The following is a 15,222-nucleotide window of genomic DNA, read 5'->3' on the forward strand; positions in this document are numbered from 1 at the left end:
GGTCTAGGCAGTCGTCATCCTACTTCACTGGAGGTGAGCTGTGTTTGACACACCGCAAGTTTCCGGCACGCCCTTTCCGGTGGCGTCCTTAGCATAGTTTTCTGCTCTGACTGCCCTATAGGATGTTTGTTGAACAGCAATGACTTAAGCAACAAAAAGATAATTCATAATGACTTAAAAGGTCTCAAAAGCTGGTTAACCTTACATTTGATTGAAAAAAAAAAAGACCTTTGTTCTAATAAATGTGAGTTTTTAACAATATTAGTAAATCTCTCAACTTGGCCAATTCTATTGTGAATCCATCAATAAAGGAAGTTAATTTCTTGGCACAAGCTGTTGGACCATACTCCAAGGAAAAACACAGCCATAATTATATCAGTTTGAAACCATAATTGCAAATGTTTCTAAAGAACTCCCAATATTTAAACCTTGGAACTATGCTTGTTATTTAAGGTGTAGGTAGTCCTTGAATCTGTCTTTTTTTTTTTTTTTACTTTAAAAATCACCATTAAATCCACGTAAAGGAATTTCAGCATTTAATACAAAATAGACAAAGCAGAGAAATACTAACAATTTGTTTTTAATGGATAATATCATATGTTTGTTCCTTTAAGCGTCCCAACCTTGAGAACCACAAAGTTGTCTTTGATGGTAGGTTGTTCTTGTATTTGTGTGTTTTTTTTGTTGTTTTACTTTAAGATGGTAAAGTTCATATTTATGTTTTAACTTTGTAGCTAAAACAAGAATCCCAGTTTTTCATCAATTGTCTATAGGAAGTTGCAACACGTTTCCTGTTTTTAGGATATACAGATGCATATGACTAGATACATTTGTCAACTTAAAATTTAAAGAACAGCTTTCCACTCTTCAATGACTAGTAATAATTTTAAATTCTACTGCCATCACTTCTCTATTCATCCTCACCCAACTTCATAAAATAGAATAAAAAATTAATTTGAAAATATAAATCTTGAGAAGTAGCACTTAAAGAGTATATTAAAAAACTTCCTTAGAAGATTCTATAACTATCCTCTGATGAATAAAGTAAGTAAAATACAATAAATAAATTACTTCTCCTATTTAGAAGTTTGTTATATGCATGAATAAAAGCTTTCCGAAGAATGGATCAAGAGTACCTTGTTGATAAATTAATATTACAGAATACACCAAGCAATACAAAGATATTAAATAATTCTTCTTGTTCATGTGCCCTCATGGGCAACTGTTTTACAAACCAAATTTGTTTTTGCAGTCCAAATAGTGTTTAAAATATAAGTGGCTGAGAGTCTAGAGCTGGAGGGAAAAGAGTTCTTTTCACTTAGTTGTTGTTTAAGCTGAAAGTCGATGTCAGCTGTGTTCTTTTATCCTGTCTGCCCTCCTTCCCATTAAACGCTTAAATATGGAGGCCAAGACAGTCTCCTGCATTGTGATAGGAAATGCTAGTATGTCCGGAGGCTCCCACCCACTGTTCCCAATGAAAGGACTTCTCTGTTAGATAAGCTGTCTGGTCTGAAACATGGCTCTTTATTGTTTACAAACTGCTACATTTTCCACCTCAAGCAGATTTTTGCACAGAAAAGAATTGTGCTTGGGCTAAATGGTTTATCTGACATTAACGGTGCAGTGTCAGACGGGGGTCAGGAAAGTCACCCTCAGAGCGAGAGGGCATGGCGCACTGTGCAAAAAAGGAAAAAGGGAGAAAAAGACACTTAAACAACTGAAATACCTTGCATTTCTAGTTTGGAGAAGAATTTTTTAAAAATATTTTTAAAGAACTGACTATGATGTTGCATTAAAAACTCTTCTCACCCTTATAATTTCTCATATCCCAAACGCCTTCGTGATTGGCTTGAGGATCTCAGGGCTAGATTCGGGAACAAAGGTTCTCATTGATTTGACTCAAGCTGCTGTTGATTTAAAATGAAACCACTTTTGAGATGAGCGATGCTTAGTGCTACGCTGCGTCTTTGCAGAGACGATAGGTCACCTTCAAGATACTAAAAGCAACCAATTTACAAAGGGAGACAAAGACAAAATAAGATCTAATAGTGTCGTGAACAATTTGAACTCAGAATATATGGTATATTCTAAACTGTTCTTTGTGTCCAAATTCATATTCTGCATTATGATCTTTGTGGAAATTCTCATTCTACCAAAAGAAGGTATTAGACTTTAATGTAACTTTTTGACAATACTCCAATATCCACTCTCAGAATCTTTAGTTTTCATTAAGATTACAAAGGATTTCTTTACATGTCAGTGACTTAATTTTACTGTGATGTCACATTAGGGTAAAAGCTATAGCATCAGAAATAAATCAGCCACTTTATTGGACCAGATTCTCTATTGTCAAATCAATCAGGCCTGCAACTGAATTAGGCGTCTGCTACAGAAATAAGTGACACTAATTTTACGGGAAAGAGTTATTAACTGCAGATGACCTGATTTTTTTTTTTTGTAAACTGTTCAGTTTAGTGATATTTAGTTTATTACAGGGAAAGAAAAAAGTAATGTACCACTCTTTCCTTTTGGGAGTGAATTAATATTATGTATTTTGTGCTTTATGGCATCACACTATTTTGGAGAAATAACGTAGGAATCGCTAACATTTGCTCGTGAACTCTTACAATCACAAAACTTTTTTTTAAAAATAATTTTGAACTCTTTGATTTCACAGGAATGGTTTTGCATAAATGTTATAGTTTTGTAATATAATCCTTATGTTTGGCACCAAAATAATAAAACTCAATTTATTTGTATATCTCAAATTTATGCAAAATGGGTTATAATCTATAAGAGTGATAGAGTGTCTCCATTAATTTTTCCTTGTAGAAAGAAGCTTGCATATCTGAATATAGTACCTTGTTTGATAGTCTATCAATCTCTAAACTGAAAATAAACAAAGGAACACAAGTACACTAGTGAGTGTGTGTGCACACACACGCCTGTTACGCTAGAATTAATGACACTTCTTGGTTTGTAAGGTTGCACGACTCCTTCCATCGCTGTCTGTAGTTAGAGTTGCCATACAAAGTTTTGGAAGTTGTATAGTGTCCATCCTTTAAAGAAGAACGTAATTAAAATAAGGCAGCAAGCCCCTAGTTTTTGTTTGTTTTTTAAATAAGTGTGCATTGGTTTTTGTTTTTCGGTTGGTCTGGGGGAGTCTGGAAGAGGTGAGAAATTTAATCCCAGAGTCATCTACCTGATTGCCTGCACTGGCCAATTGGCATACTATTTTACCTGACATTTCCTGAGTCCTCACTCCTTGCTTTCACTGGGTAGAGACAAACCAGTTTGCATTTTTACTTGTTTGAATTTCTACGTCCTGTTTTGTATTGAAGAGAAAACAGATCAGGTCTTCCTTGTCCCTCCCTATGATTATTCATAATGATGTACACTTGATTTGTTGGAAACTTACTTGCTGCCGCTTTAAAAAGATTAAACCTCTACAGGTGGTCAGTGGGGAGTGTTCAGAATATGCTAATAAGGCAGAAGGGTCATGGGTCTGAGGGTTGTTTTGAAGAGAACTAGATGCTGTGGAATAGTTTGAAAATCCTGGCAAAAGCTATATGCCAAGAGTATCGATTTTGAAAAACTTTCCTGTTTGTTTGTTGTGGTTTTTTTTGCCAAGCATTAAACTTTTGCAGATAATTGTTCAAATATTTATACAATAGGATACAATATATTTTCTAGCTAAAACTTTTTGATCCAAGGAAGGAATTTAGCATGCATTTTCCTTCTATTGTTACCTTAATTGAACACCAGATTGTTTGAATGAGCAAGTTGCCAATAAGATTATAGACACGCATTGGTGAATGGAGGATTTGAAAAGTGATACTTTTGTATGGTTGGGTGCAGCTGAGTTCACCATTAGCTGCTGTGTTTTTACATGTTCCTTTGTGAATGATTCGGTTTCCTTATGGTGGTATTCGGTTCTAGTTCCACTAATGGTACTCTACCAGTGCACTAAATCATTTTCCACCATCAAGTAACTGGTTTCTAAGCTAGCTCAATGGAACATTTTACTGCAGGATTAGATCGAGGTTTCCGCAGAGCTGAAGAAAGCTGCTGGCTTATAGGATGACCTTTGAATCTCATCTGGGTTAGCAGTTGATATTTTGATTTGGTTACTGTGGTCATATTGTGACAGCTGCTAGCTCATTATAATTCGGTTCCACTGCTCCCTTAGCCTAGCAGGAATATTTAGGTTTGTATTACTTCAAAGTGTTTATGACTACCCTGAGTTTAGCCTAGCATAAAGGTGAAGTGTTGTGAGCATTTTCAAATCCCAGTGGCAGAGGCTTGTGGCACACTCTTCTTGTAAAACGGCAAATGTGAGTAGATGCTAACACAGGGAGTTTTTCTTTTCATTGTAAAACTGGAAATACCCAACGAAGAGGCTCTTACTAGGAAAACTGTTTTTGAAAACCTTAACCTACAAAGGAAAAGAATGACCACAAAGAAACATAGCTTTTTCAAAGCATGGGTAAGATTCAACTTGACCTCTTGGTCAGATTTTTTTTTTCCATGCAGGAATATAAATATTGAAAATAACAAAATCTGTGCAATACTGGCAAGTACTTGAGGTTCAAAAGTGCCAGAGGTTAAATAATATTTTAGTAACTTCTAGAAAACGGAATTGGGAACCTGGATACCAGCTCCTAGAAATTTTAGTTTACTTTTAAAGTATTTTGAAGATAGAGACTGGTGTCAGGCTGCTTTCAAGTTCATAATTAGGGGTGGCTGTGCATTTTCACTGTCTTTTTTTATGACTCTTTTTAGTTGGAGATTATCTTGATATCATCTGTTACCTGTTGGACTGATAATGTGGGAACAAGCAATTTCTGAGAGAAGAAATGTTCACTTGTGGTCTATTTGTTGCTAATTTTCTTTGGGAGTTTTGTTATTTTAACATGTTAAACTTAAAATGTCTTCTGAAAATATTAACAAACATGACTAAGTGTCATTCTGAGTGGTCTTATTCATCCTGATTTTGAGCTAAGTCTGGGACTCAGAACTGACTTTTCTATTCTGTTTTGCTACAACTGCCTGTGGGTCCTCAGGTCAGCTACTTTTCACATCTTTAAATTGAGGATGGAACAGACCTTTAGATGATCTCTGAGGTAATTTTCTTATGTAATGGTTCATTGATCTTTTAGGTATGCCATTTTATCCTTATACTGTATTTTATCTTTAGAGATGTTTGATCGTTCTTTCTAATCCATTCATCTCTATTTTGTGACACCTTCAAGTAACTTTGCTAGAGATAACGATTTCCAAGTGTAATTTTTGAAGCCTGATTCAAATGGATGTTTCTTTTCTACCTCAACTCATTCCAAATCTATAGTTAAATGGTTAGACTGATTGAGGATAAAATAATAACCTATTAAGTTGCATCAGCAGGCGAAGAGTATTATGCGTGGACCAATGCTTGGCAGGCAGAGTTGTAGGAACTCAATAAATGGCTGTTGCATGGTTTCATTCATGAATAAAACAGCGAATCAGATACATAGGGTTTAAACCCTGCATGAAAAGCCCATAAATTAAAGTCAGGTCCACGTCTTACTGTATCACGAAGAAAACCTAAACCAGAGCAGTCACATAGAAAGTTGTTCTATGGTACTGTGTCTTTGACTGGATAATGTCAGGAAATAGACCATAATCCAGTGTGATAGTTTACAGTTTTCAATAAACACACCATAAATTATTTTAGTTATAAAAGGAAATAAATAAAATCAATACTTTTTAAAGGCTACTGAAAAAAGTTGAGTGTTTCCAGTATGCTGATTGTTGAGTGTTTCCTCTTGTCCAGTCAATAATATTTCTGTTCCTCTTTCATTGGTCTTCTTCCCTTTCTATTCAACCTCCCATGCTCTAGGGTAAAGCATAATTAATGCTGTGATAATCAAACATTTTATAGTCAAACTAGGTGGACTAAACCAGGTTTCACAACATTTAGAAGAAATGACGCCAGAAAAATGTTGCTTGAAAACAATAGTTAACAGAAAAGCATAGATTCTCTAAATACCAGAGGAAGGTTTGTCATATAGAAAATTGTTGACTCTAAGAGAAAATAAATCATTTAGAGTCAAGTAAAAGTCCAAAGCAGTTTGTATCTGGTTGGAATGCTTGGCTTGGAAGTAATGGACAATATGACGAATGGTGGGTTAAGAACATTTTGTTTCATACTTCATGTATGGTGGTAGGTAGGCCACTGCTAGAATTGGTTTGCAGCTCAGTGATGTCAAGGCTGGTATTTCAGTGCATTGTTTGTCCTTTCCCTCACTGTCTCAAGATGATTGTCACAGCCTCAGGTGTCAAGTTTGGGCTTGATGCAGAAAGATGTAGGGAAAGGTGAGTCCAGTGGTGGGAGTCCCCTCCCTCCATACCTATATTCCATGGCCATTTCCAGCAGCAGAGTTTTGGCAGGGGGATGGGAATGTACACAGTAACTTCTCCAGCCTTACAATGGAAGGGGACAGAAAAGAGTTGAGAATTCATGTCAGCTTAGCAACTTACAGGGTTTATTTAGTTTCTTTTAAGAGAAAAATATATAATTTTCAACTTAACAGTTTTGAAAATTAAGAACAGGTCTCAAAACTGTCATGTAATAAGCAAAATATAAAAATAGGCTTAAGCTCTAAATTCTGGCCAGCAAATTAGAGAGAAAGACAAAAAGACGTGGAATAGAGAATAAGGTATTGAAATGAGGAAGAAAGAAGCAGTCCAGGCATGAGAGCCATGCACAGGCAGAAGGAGTCTGAGGCATGCTGTCCTCATTTCATCTTCAGGGCCTGCGCCTTCCGCGTCCTCCTCCCTTAAGCAAGGCAGTAGCTCGCCAGAATCAGCCGTCTTTATGTCCGAATCACCTAGAACCTTTACTTTCAGGTCTCTGGCTTGAATTCCTGCTATGCTACCCAGGGCACCCCGAGCAGTAGGCCCATAGCTGCAGCCACCAGCCTCTTCCCCAGTTCCTTCGGTGGTCGTTGGCAGAGATTCAGTCCAGTGCCCACTCCCACAGGCTCCTATTGCAGCCATCCTGAGCAGACCTGGAGCAGCAAGGTCCCAGGACCGGCCACTACAAGCAACAGCTTGTTCCCTTGCATCACTGCCAGACAGTCCCCTAGGAATTTATTTCCAACAGCCTGCCATGTTCCCGTGAAGCACTAGACAAGAATGCCCACTGCCTGGGGCAAAAAAAACCCTTTTTTATTTTAATATGTATACAGTTGTATTTGTTGATCTTTAATATGAAGGATTAGGTGCAGCCAAAAGACAACATTTAATTTTAGTCAACATGCCAAGACTGCATGAAATTGTGGTGAGAGCTGGATCCAACTGTTGGCTAGAAGTCCCCTACCACTGCTGAACACAATCATAGCGTGAATCAGGCCAGTGAGAATATAGGCAGGAGGAAAGACCATCTATCATGAAAGGTAAGCTGGATGGCAAACAAACAGTGCTGTTTTTCTGTTATAGTCAAGTTTTTCTCTTGTTTTTTATTGGAAAGATGGTTTCTTTGAATTTGGCATAAGCTTAACTCTTAAAATATGCCTGTGGTAGCATTAACCAGAGAATGTAATTCTTGACTGGCTCCTTGGGCAGGGGCTTAAACACTGCATTTCTCAAACCTCTCATTGCCCCTCAGCTCCAGGAGAAACTGTCAGCGCAGTTACAGGGTCTGAGAGCCTAACGTCCATGAAAGTTTATCTACCTTCAGTGCTATATTGACCTTTCATACAAATAAGCCTATTTTCTGTGTTCACATTATACCATGCGTTACGTCCAAAGAAGCAAAAGTACTCAGTTTTAAGCACTGTGAGTCTTGAGGGGCATCATGGAATGGAAGGCTAGGAAAGGGGTCACTGCAGCCTTATTCTGGCTTTTCCACCTTGTGGTGATGGGACTGTAGATGGATTTCTCTTGAGCCACAACCTTTGTGCTTCTAAGGTGAAGATAGTAACGTCTCACACACACACACACACACACACACCCGCAGTCACTGAACAGAGCCATGAGGTGACAGACTGTCAGAACTGCTCTGCTCTGTGACTACTATCTTACGGCATTGCAAGGCTGTAGATATTGGTACTCTTGTCACTTTTGTCTGTAATTAATTAAAAAATCTACTTTCTTTGGGTCTTGGGTGATAGCAGTTTTAAAACACCTTACTTTCTAATGAGATTGGAACAGAAGGCAAGAACAGGTGGAGATAGTATGGAATATTCAGTTTTCTAAACATCAAGACCAAAATGGAAAGATTTCTTTCTCAGCCAAAACAGTAATCCTATAAAGTAAGTACCTTTTTTGTGTGACAACTTTGTTGAATTCAGATATGCCCCCTTGTGAAATGTTTTCCTCCAGCCCTTTTTCTCTCCAACTTAAATGTTCTGAAGTTTCTTTGTTACACTGGCTAAAGTCATCTTGGTAGGATGTCGGAGTGGTGAGGCGAGCAGGCTGACTGACAAGTTGAGATTTTTCCACCTGCCTTGTAGGTCATCTGAATAATGGAGTAACCATTAGGTAGGATGCTTTCCACCAAGGAGATACTATTTCACATACCTTCCATGTTCTCGGGAAGGTATTGGAGACAATCTTCTTCCATTTCAGTGCACTCTTCTTTTAAGAAGTTCGGCACAGAATGTGGTCTCTGTATTTGATTGTTCTCTTGTTCCCTTCACTCTCAAGGGTTTCTGAGTCTTTCCTAAGGAAAGATGTATTATTTTTGAATAGAGAGAGGTATTTAGTTGATCTCATTTTGTTTCCTTTTGCAGAATATCAGGTCTATTGACTGACAGTTGCAAAATGTATGGAGCATAGATTGAGATTAAATTAAACTTATTCCCAAGCACTAAACAGATAGAGCCCAAACATTTTTCATCTTGACGATTGTTTATCACTCACTCCTCAGTTCCTTGACACGTTTGTTAATAGGAAAAACTGTATGGAAGCTCACTTTAAAATACAGCCGTTTGCTGTAAGTTTATTTTGTTCATGTTTAAAAGAAAACATTTAAAACTTTCCTATAGGTTGAAAATCCCACTAAAGCTCTCATGTGGGAAAAGTGGAGGGTGGTGGGCTGAGCCAGGCTTGTTTTCAGCTGGACGTGACTCCCAGATTGCTACTCTCCAGTTCTGTGATCTTGAGCCCTTGTGAGTGCTCTGCTTGAATTTTTCATCTGAGGAGTTGCTCTGTGTTTAAATGAAGTAACATGAAAAGCACCTGGCATTTAAATTCTGTTACTGTAAATTGTAATTATACCTACTTTTATTTTATCTAGACTGCTTTTCTGTTCAGTGGGTCTGACCAGCTTGGCAAAAGTGATATGCAAACTTGCGAATCATGTAGTGAATTTTGGCAAAAACGTGGAAGTGATTAATTAAATGCCACCCCCTCGTGGGCCATATTAAAGCTGAATGAAAATAGACAGTGTGTAATATCTGATAATGTTTGTTGGAGGAGGGGGAGACAAAAGAAGAGAAAGATGAGAGAAAGAGACGCATAAAAAGCTAATTTTAGAACATTCTGGTCACAAAGTACAATTTTCTAGAGTTGTGTTATCAGCATTGGTGTGGCTGGCTAAGTCTGAAATTACTAGGTTACTAATTGCTCCTGCCTTTTCTTCACCTTGGTTATTCAGACCACGCTGTACTCGTAACAGTTCAGTAGCCAAACCTGAATGCTTTTGATGCAAGCATAAACTCTTTATGTGTAAGTGATTGTACTTAATTGGGCAATACCAAATCATGGAGGAAAATTTACTGGTGACTCTGTCTCTTTCAGAACTTTCTCAGTAATTGGAAATGAGCCCAATATCCATATTTTTGAAGCCGTAAGCATTGGTCTTCTGACAGGATCAAATTCATACTTCATATTGTGTGTATATATTTTTTTTTTCAGCGCACAGTTTCCCTTTTCCATAGTTATTGATTGTCTCACAAATATTTTTTGGAAATTGAAATGCAGGGAACATAAATATTGAAATACCTTGGCAGACCACTTACGTAGCTGTCTGGCAACCTCCGATAGGCATCGTAGTAACTAGTTATGGGAAAATACTGATCTACTAAACAGTAATTTGCTGAATAATTTTTTGGTGATCTTGGAACAAGCCACTTTCCATTTGAACCCCAGTTTCAAATGGGGGGAAGAAATCTATGAAATTTTTTGTTACTTCAAAAATAAAACTGTTTATATATACTTTCGTGATTGCATTTTCCATTCATTGCATAATTCTATAGATAGTTTCAACACCAAACTCAAAATAAAACAGAAGAAAACACCCTTGCTCACAGTCTTTTAAAGGCATTTTAATAGTTAATGAGAATTTGCCCCGTACCCTCCTGAGTTTCGTTTAGTTCTGAAATAAAAATTTACGGTTGTTCTCTCAGCAGAGCTGATACTAGTTTAAGGGTGGAATTGAGTTCACACCTGCTCTAGCATATAAAGAAGCCTCTATGTGACTTCTTTAAAATATCTGCAGAGCAGAATAAGAAAGAGAACTCACGATTCCTACAATTGGAACCACACAGTAATGTCCCTTGCAAACACTCAGGAAAACTGCTTTTTAAATTAGCTCTAACTTACTGCTATTGTCCTTTCCTAGATATCCTCCCTGAGTTACCCATGGTCCTCCAGGTAGAATGTGCCTGTGGAAAAGCAGCAGGTCTACATAGGCAGTGGATAGACATTAGCACTGAAAAGTGTACATATGGGGAAATCTTTGCATTTGCTAGGCCATTTGGCATTCAAGACATGGTCCGTTAGTCAGGCAAAGTACAATGGCTTTTCTGAGTGCTCTAGTTAAGGGGCAGGATGTGTAAAGTAGCATACATTTAGGTGGATAATTAATAATTAGTGTAGGCTTGTAAGGCTGAATATAATATATAAATTTAAGCGCCTGTTAAAAATTTATCAGAGCAGATCACCTTTCCTTACGATGCAGGAGTATTTCTCCCAATAGAAAAACAAAATGCTCCCAGTACATGTGAAAATCGTAATGACAAAGGGAGGGCAGGTTTTTATATTCAACGCTGTTTTCCGTGGTCACTGGGAATACGCAGTATATTTTAGCAGTCAAATCTAAATAGCATTCCTATACAATACTATTTTGTGTGGGTTTGACCATAGATGACCAAACACTGCTTAGAAAAAATATTTTGGCACATTTTAGTATTGGAGACAGTTGACTTGCCAAAGAATCTACCCCACCCCCCACATTATTTCCCCAAAACAATGGGGATTGTTCATTTTACAACTTCATCACAAGTAGATATTCAGAGGGAGAGCCTTTTTCTAGTGGCTAAATCGAAAGGGGTAGAGAAAGTAAGAGATATCTCGAGTTTAGTGTTTGGTTTGGTTGTATCATGAGCAGTTTTTACACTTCATATTTTAGCTGTCTTGTTTTTCAGACAGGAAGGAAATGCTCCCTTAAAGCAGTGAGGGAGAGGGCAAATTACATGTTTATGAAAGCAAAGCAGAATATCGTACTGCTTTAACAGTTTGATTGGCTTCTTCATCAATAAAATTGTGTTATTAGCGTATCTGCAATCATATTGTCCTTAGTATGTGTATTTGTTTAACTGTTATATTAATTACATTTGTACTAGAAGCTCAACAGATGATGAACTTCGACACATATATTAGTGTTTGGTTCATTCATTCATTCATCCAACAAATACTTGTGGAAAGTCTGTGCCATACAGGTCCCTCCACCCCCCCGTTAGGTACTCCACAGTGACATGCCTCTTTTCTTGCCTTCAGCATGGCCCACAGTCTGTAGAAAGAATCAGATCGCTATCAGATGATTATAAATCAGGGCATTACGGGAATAATCAGTGTGCGCACAGGGTGCTGTTAGATTGTTTCTGGGCTACCAACCATCAGCTTCCTCATATTAACGGCTAAAATGTTTTGGTGTACACTGCGTACCACTCATCTGCTAAGTACTTTACATATATTATCTTGTTTGCTTCTTACCATAAGCCTCTTTTTTTGGCATTGTTATTCCCATATACAAGGAATGTAATTGAGGATCAGAGAGATTAGGTTACCTGTCTGGTGTTGTCAGTGTCGGGCTCCAGCTTTAAAATTAGGTGTGCCGAATTCCAAAGCCCTTGTTCCTAATCACCCCGCACTGCCTCACTTTGTAGAGACTATGGAAAGAATTCCTGAAGGTGCAGTTGCAGTTAAGTATGTGTTCAGCTGCAACAAATAGAATACCTGATAATAGTTGGTTAGTTAAATAAAGATGGTTTTTTCTCTCACTGAAGGGGATATGTGGGGGTAGGAGGTTGCTTGTGTGGATTCAGCACACCAGTGTTGTCGTCTCTCCTTTTTGCCCTCTTCAGCATGCTTATTTTCATTCTTCAGCTTTTTCTCTCATCTTGAATTTCTTATAAGATGGCTGCGGATCCCCTGACACCGTGTCAGAGTTCACAATAGAAGGTGGGAGAGGAAAAGATTAGAGCTACATCCACACCTACATCTATTCCATTCTGGGAAAATTAGAAAAAAAAAAGTATTCTCATAACCTTGAGCAGAATTCTGCTAATAGTGTGTTGGCTAAATCTCTTACAGATATGTACTCATAGCTGCAAGGGAAGCTGGGAAAGTGAACTTACAGCATCAGCTAGCTCTGTGACTCAAGAGGCAGGCAGGAGAGAAGGAGATTGGGAATGGTCATCATTGGATGAATCAACATGAATTTTGCTATCTTATAAGTGATGATGAATAAGCTGAGTTTTAAAGGATGAGTTAGAACTACCCAGGTATAAAAAGAAAATTCCATGTTGACAGAAATGCTTCTGCAGAAGTGTAGAAGCTAGAGAATATTATAGGAAACCTGAAACTGAAGTAGTTCCAGAAGACTGAGACATAAGTCTACAGAGGAAGTGACGACAGGAGAAGCTGGGTTAGAATCCTGGCTCCTGAAAAACAAAGGGTCTTTCTTGTATAGCAGATGGAGGAAGTTGGATTTTTACTGAAGCATGTGGTGAACTACTCAAGGTTTGATTTTAAATAGTGGGATAACATGATCTGATTTATGGCTTAGGACAGTCATTCCAGCAGCAGTGTAAATAGGAGGTAACATGAGAAGCAAGAAGATTACTCAGGAGGTGATTAAAGCAATTCCAAGAAGAAATGATGAGAGATTGAACTGAATCATAGAGAGGAGGCTACAGATTTGAGTGATATTAAACTGAAGAAAATGGGTGAACTTGATAGCTGATGAGTAAGGGAGGGGTCATCCTTGGCTTCCTGGTGTCTGGCTTGAGCCACCTGGTGGATGGTGGTACCATTCATTAAGATATGTAATATGGGAGAAATAGGTTATGGGGGACTAAGATGGTAAATTCAGTTTTGGACATAATGACTTTGAGACGTCTGTGGGTGGTTCTGGGCTGGGATTGCAGATTTGGCATACAGTAGTCCATATTTGGTAGTTGAAGTCATGGGAATGGATAAGTTACCAGAAAGAGAGAAAAGTGAACTTATTTTCTGATTAATCATTTTTTCTCTCTAAAGATCTTAAATTGAAGGAAAAAGCCCTCTGTCTCATCTTTTCTCCCCCCTACAAATTTGGTATTTTAAAGAAAACTGGATAATTCTTGATTTGATCCCATAATCATTTTCACTGTAATATTCAATCATTCATCCCTAGCATACTATTTTTAAATTCTTTCTTTCCTTCTGTCTTTCCCTTCCTCTCTCCCTCTCTCCTTCCTTCCTTCCTTCCTTCCTTCCTTCCTTCCTTCCTTCCTTCCTTCCTTCCTTCCTTTCTTCCTGTTGTTAAGATAGGCTAAAATTAAACTCTTTTTTCAGAGCTTTAATTTTTTCACCATATTGGTAAGACATCACAGATTCTTAAAAGTGGAATGGAGCTCAGAGCTCTTCTTGTATTCTTTTGATTTATATCAGCTTTTTTTCTAGTGTAGGAATCCTTCTAGATGAGGCTCTAGCAAAGTTGTTGACACACAAATGACATTATGACTAAGGTATGAATGAACGGATCCCCAACAGGCACACGCATTCCTCTGTTTGGGCATTCACTTCATTGGGGAAGCCAATACTGACAAGGGAATTCATTGCATTGTGACAGCTCTGACTTTCATAAAGTCCTCAATTCTGTAGCTGTCAGCCTGGAATACTAGTTTTTCCCTCTAAAGCTACTGAGGATTGTGTATTGTTTTTCTTTTCAGGATGATAATCCTTGCTTCCTTCAAAAGTGTCACTGGAAACGTTTAACACATCATAGAACATGGTTTTACCGCACTTCATATTCCTGGTCACTGTCTTTTGTGTGTGCCCTAGTTGGTCTCTTTCCCTCTCCAAGTGGTGAATCTAGGACTTACCTCAACATTCCAGATCTGGATTCATCAATATTGGGTCTGATTTTGTTTTTAGTATAAATGCAATCTAAGTTTTCATTTATACACCCATGTTCTAGCATTGATTGAAAATTGAACTTGCAATTCACTAAAATCATTAAGTGTTTTTAATATTAATTGCTTTGTAATCAGATCTTCCACATCCTTGTGTAGAATGGGACTTTATATTTATACGTATTAGAGTTGTTCTTGTTGGATTTGGTCTGCAAATGTGCCGAGTCTGTCCTTTCACTCTGTCATTACCAGAGGCAGTGTAGCGTGATGCTCAGCATTGTGCATTCTTGGCTTTAAATCCTGACTCTACCCTTTCCACATATTTTCTTCACCTATATGTTGAAGATAATTATAAGATCTCTCTGGGAGGCTTGTTGGATGAAATAAATGAGGTAATGCATGTGTAATGCCTAGCGGCGTACCTAGAACATCATGAGTACTCAATAAGTGTTGCCTATTACTATTGCAGTGGGTGTGAGGAGTTAACGGGGGCCGTTTCTGTAATTGTGAATCATTTTCTTTACTGTTAATATTCTGTTCTCTGGAGAAAAAGCTTGAGATCAATGGTTTCTCTGTGACCAGTGGAAGAAGCAAATGTGATTCTTGGTTTTGAGTTGTGTGATTAGCCTAATTCATCAAGCAATAAATAGGATGTGATGAGGAATAAAGTCGCTATTGGCTGATAGTTATTAACTGGCTACTTTGTTGGGTCTTATGAGAAAAGAACTCAAAACAAACAACAAAATCTTAAAATTACCTGGAGAAAAGTCCTAGGTCTCCCTTTATCTACACCTAGTTTTAAGACAGAAAATTACCAGGCAACTCAGATGTTAAATTA

General features: G+C 37.8%; 1 protein-coding gene across 26 annotated transcripts in view; it reads left to right on the forward strand.

Annotated features, from left to right (window-relative positions):
• Window positions 1-15,222, forward strand: part of TCF4 (transcription factor 4) — a 341,674-nt gene that overhangs the window by 116,875 nt on the left and 209,577 nt on the right. The window lies entirely within an intron of this gene.

This window comes from Rhinolophus hipposideros (genome assembly GCF_964194185.1).
Source record: "Rhinolophus hipposideros genome assembly, chromosome: 17".
NCBI classification, from domain to species: domain Eukaryota; kingdom Metazoa; phylum Chordata; class Mammalia; order Chiroptera; family Rhinolophidae; genus Rhinolophus; species Rhinolophus hipposideros.